The 5415-nt window shown below is 39.6% G+C and overlaps 1 pseudogene; it reads right to left on the bottom strand.

Moving 5' to 3' along the window:
- Positions 1966-4400, bottom strand: LOC100514876 (annotated as a pseudogene).

Below are 5415 nucleotides of genomic sequence, written 5' to 3'. Positions count from 1 at the left end.
GCCCTGTCAGTCAAGGGTGTGTGGAGAGTTTATCTAGCCTTCCTATAACTTTCTTTTCTTTCTTTCTTTTTTTTTTTTTTTTTTGACGTAAGAATAGTTTTATTTAAATCGTTTAACACTTGTGCAGCACTCAATATTAAGAGACATTGAAACGCTTTAAACAAAAATCTGTTTCCTTTTAAACAGATTAAGAAACTGAATCCTAGTTGGCAGAAACTAATCCTTATACCACACAGCTAACAGGAGGTAGAATTCTAAAATATGATTCTAGCATCCACCTGTACCTGACAATTCAAGGCAAAGGGTGTCTTTTATGTTTGTGTTGCATGAGTTTCAGGACCATATAATCTGGATCAACTCTATGGAACAATAATTTAAAAGATAGAAAAGGGCCTCCCATGACAGAAAATTTTAAATTGACTATTATACCATTTATACAATCAGTGAAGAAAACTGACAACAGAGCAGGCCAGTGGTCAGCCAACACACAAACAACCTGTTTTAACAACTCGGCCAAAGGATGGATGAGCATCATGCATTACCTATTATGTCGTCACCTCTTGGCTTTTTTGAAGGGTGTGTGTGGGGAGGGAACATAAAAACAGGGATTCAAACTAGCCCTATTAAATATATCTGTTAAGTTCATGCCTTTATCTGAAAGTAACATCTGAGTGGAACATGTATTTATCACTTGCACAACACTAGTCTTCTACTGAACTTTAGGGATTGAGCAGGTGATGCTCAGATTTAGGCAAATCCTAGAAATATTTGCACTGAACAATATCTCAATTATCAACTGCAAAATAATACTGGGTAATTATTTCAAAGTATGAACTATAGCTATAATATTAAAAAACATGTATGGTAGAAAAATTCTCTAACTTAAAGAGTATAAATGGTTAAGTCAATAGTACCTACTTACACACGAATTAAACAAAACCAGAATAAACACTCAACTTTAAGGAGAGGCAACTTCAGTCCAGGTTTTACCACTTAGGGGGAGAAAACTCCTAGGTGGGTCATTTTTGTTCAAGGATGACTTGAAAACCAATTTATCAGGCAAATATTTCAGATCCCAGCTAAGAAGACTTTTCAAGGATCCTTCCTATTAATGTGAAGTCGGAGGACATACAGTGTGGGAAAATCAATGCTGCTGCCCCTCAGGCCCACCCAGGTTGCCAGCAGTGAGCCTGGATCCTTTTTCTCTAGTGATCTAAGTTAGCATCTTCTCTCTCCTTTTATCCCTTGACCTGGGCTACAGCACAAAACCCACCTGCCTTCTATGTGGCAGCACCTGGCTGATACTAATACCTGGGTGTGCAAAGGACTGAGTTAAAAAGCACCATCAATTCAGTAAAGAAAAATAAAACATAACATGCTTGGTTTACACAGGCTTAATGTACTTGGGTCACCCAGTACATTTTGAATTGGCTCCCATTAGTGGTAAATAGAATACTTTGGGTCTGGTGCTGAAACCAACAAATTTAGGTGAAATCAAGGCTTTTTGGCCCAACAGCATACACTATGTATATTTGTCTGTAAAGTGACAGTTTTACATACAAATCATAAGTAAACTTTAAAATCTGCTCTGAAGCAGTGAGCTTGTCTTCCTTCAGCCTTGTGGTTGTTAACTGTTGGATCCTGGTGGATCGAACACAACTAAGTCCCACACTTTGAGGCTGAGAAAGGCCGAGAAAGGCGCTGTTAAGAACCAGGGTGAAGTCGTGTACAGCCAAGCCAAACACGGACAAGATCGTTGCTAAACATCCGAGTAGCTTTTGTCTGCGCTTTCAATCTAGGTGACCCCACTAGCGTTAGCAGGAGTTGAGGTAGCTATGAAGATGCCGCTAATGAACATTATGCGTAATTCATGGTTGACACAGTTTGAGTACCTGATTTTTTTTTTCTCTTTTGATGAGAAGGGGCGGGGGGAATCAGAAAAATAAGAGCACATCATCAGCTCCCTTAGAAGTCAGCATCCAAGGTAAAAGAATTCTCTGTCCGACTCGACATCACTCCCATCCTCTGATACTCGCCTACTCTCTTCTCAGAGAAGTTCGTCTTCCCTTCCAGTGAAATATTCTCCATAAAGTCAAAGGGATTTTCTACTCTGAAAACCTTGCTGAAGCCCAGCTCCAGCCTGAGTCTGTCTGCCACGAACTCAATGTACTGTTTCATTAAAGTGCAATTCATCCCAGTGAGCTTCACCGGCAGCTCCTCTATGAAGAACTCCTGTTCTATCCTAACTGCATTGATGATTATTTCTTTCACTCTCTGCTCCGAAGGTTTGTGTAGCAGGAGTTTGAACATCAGGCAGGCAAAGTCGCAGTGTAAACCCTCATCTCTGCTAATACGTCAGGCCAGGCATCAGTCCTCGTTTCTTGAGCCAGAATGTGGATGCAAAAGAACCAGAAAAGAAAATTCCTTCCACGGCAGCAAAGGTGATGACACGTTCTCCACGTGGAGCCTCTTTGTCCCCCATCCAGTGCAAGGCCCAGTCTGCCTCCTTCTTTACACAAGGCATTGTCTCGATGGCATTGAAGAGAAATTCGCTTTCTTTGGAATCTTTGATGTAAGTATCAATGAGGAGGCTATACATTTCAGAATGTATGTTTTCCATGGCAATTTGGAAGCCATAGAAACAACGAGCTTCTGTAATCTGAATTTCTTGGCTAAACCACTCCACCAAGTTTTCATCCACGATGCCATCACTTGCTGCAAAGAAAGCCAAGATGATGTGAAATAAAATATCTCTCCTTAGGCTTCATGGTTTCCCAGTGTTGAATGCCCTTGGAGAGGCCCACCTCCTCAGCTGTCCAAAAGGAAGCCTCTGCCTTCTTATACATCTGCCAGATGTCATGGTATTTGATAGGAAAGATGACAAAGCAGCGAGGGTTTTCTCTCAGTGGTGGCTTGCCCTTCACGCTGGGAGTGGATAGCTTAGGGTTCGGCTTGGCCGGCTCCTAGAAGATCCTCCTGGTGGTCTTGCTGGCCAGCACGCAGGTCCCGCGAGGGTCGGGGGAATGTTCTCCTTGTCCCCGAGGCTGACCCCTGTAACTTTCTCATTTCTAGGATCATCCCATAAACTGCTGGCTGGTTGGCTACTTGCCCTAAAGGAAACCACAACCTCAGGCTAGAAGACCTACAGGTTTTCCTCATTCTTTTTCTTTTTAAAATTTTTCTTCTAGTTTTGCTACTTTAACACTAGCAGTGAGAGTTTTTGTTCTCTGCCCCAAGTCAAGTCTGGCCCCAGGCAGCAAGTCTACAGATTTTCTCACCTATCACTCTCCTAGTAGTAAAACCTACTGTTATTGACAGCTGAGCTGAGTAGGAGATAGAACTCCTCATGCAAAAACCCTCAGATTCCTGCTGTTATTATCTATCGTTTGAGCAAGTTTTCACAAATAAACACTTTTTCAGTTACTTGTTTCTTGGAGAGAGGATCTTCCAGACTTTTAGGCCACCATAGCTGGAAGTATCATCTGTAGTATGTTTATAGTTTTAATTTTTTTCCGTTTAAATTTTATTCTCTGGGAATAATTTTGTTTATAGTTTGAGATAAGGATATAGATTCATTTTTTCCCCCAAATGAATCAACAATTTTCCAAACAACTTTCAGCTGATTGAATCCATACCCAGTCTCAGTTGGTTTGTATATAATTTTTGAATGAGACTAATGTTGTTTGGGTGTGTGTATATAGTGCAATTGTGGAAGAAAATGGCACATAGATCCTCAAAATAAACTGAATCAACTCAATATGTCAAGATAAAAGAATCTGTGTATGTGATAGATGAAATTAATCTGCAGAAGACTTCCCAGAAATTATTAATGTTTAGACTGGATTTGGAGCTGTGTCCTGTCTGAATTTGGCCCATTTATGACTCTTTTGTGTTGACTTTTACATCCTGTCTACATTATTTCCTGTATCTAACCTCAGCCCAACATTTTGGTTTTAGCTTTTCTACTGTCTTAAAATACTCTTGACAATAATGCAAAACCCTTAGCTTAATTGAATCCAATAGCTCCTTCTCAGCTCAAGAGGAGGAGAGAGATGAAACCTATTCTTTATTTATTTATTTCTTTAAGGTGGGTAGACTGTTTTAAAGAAATTTCTATTAGAGTATACATGATTTATAATTTTGTGTTAGTTTCAGGTATACAGCAAAGTGAGTCAGTTATATATATTCTTTTTTCAGATTGTTTTCCCATATAAGTTATTGCAAGATATTGAGTGGAGTTCCCTGTGCCATACAGTAGAGTTCCCTTGTTTATCTCTTTTATATGTAGTAGTGTGTGTATGTTAAACCCAACCCTCTAATTTTTCCTCCGGAGGACATAGGAGGATGGACTTAAACCAGTACCTTCACCCTTCTTTATTTAGCCATCTTTTAGGACCCATGGCTTCTACTCGAAAAGTGTCCCTGTTTATTCCTATTGTCATGATCTCACCTTACAGAGTCATTCAGAAGAGGCCAAAGGCTGCTAAAGAGTGAGTAGCTTTTGAAGCACTTTCCAAATAAGTTCCTGTCTCTACTTTTTGGAATGAGGTTGGTCTTGGTTGCTGTTATGGATGAAAATGAGATATTGATGCCACTGTGTAGTGAGAGGGGATGTATCTCCTTTGGCCTAACACACTGTTTCATTGCAAAAATACCAGGACAGGTGAATTATCAAAATCAAGTTGCAATAGAAGAGATTGCCTAACTGCCTAAGTCTTCCCAGTAACACATATTACGATGAGATTTGTAAAAATGTTATTACATGATGAAAAAAAAATGTTATTACATGATGGCACAGGCAAGATTTCTCAAAATCTTCCCAGATTGTAACCTTAGGTATCACGTTTTTGTTGTAACTCTTAAGAAGCACCAAAAAAAAAATATATATATTTGAGTACTGATTATCATATCAGTTTTGATTTTAGACTAAGCCTGTCAAATACTTATATAAGGAAAATCAACTTTTAACTAAGATCTTTCAGTAGATCACTGTGGAATGAGGGAAGACCCTCACCTCTCTCTGTGGCCATTCTTTGTTCACATTCTGCAGGATACTCTTACACACCATGATTCAACATGAGGATGTGTGCTGAGTGGAAAATTGGGTTTGTCTCTTAGGCTGATAGGTCTAACGCCATAATCATTAGAGACAGTGGACATAAAGTATACTAGATGTAACAGATACTCAATAAATTGTAGTTATCAATATTATTATCATAATAATTATTATATGATGATTATTATCATGTGATATGGTTAATGCGAATTTATTTTTAAGGACACAAGCCACCCTTAGATGAAATGGTAGGGTCAGGTTTTTGACTTGACAAGCTAAGGCCCAGGCAGCCCCTAATGCAACGTCACTCCAGGCGACACCACTACACTAGTGAGAGCTCAGCTCCACCTGGAAGCACC

Source organism: Sus scrofa, chromosome 15 (assembly GCF_000003025.6).
Source record: "Sus scrofa isolate TJ Tabasco breed Duroc chromosome 15, Sscrofa11.1, whole genome shotgun sequence".
Lineage (NCBI taxonomy): Eukaryota > Metazoa > Chordata > Mammalia > Artiodactyla > Suidae > Sus > Sus scrofa.
Note: the sequence above shows the minus strand (reverse complement) of the source record. Positions and strands in the feature narration are given on the sequence as shown.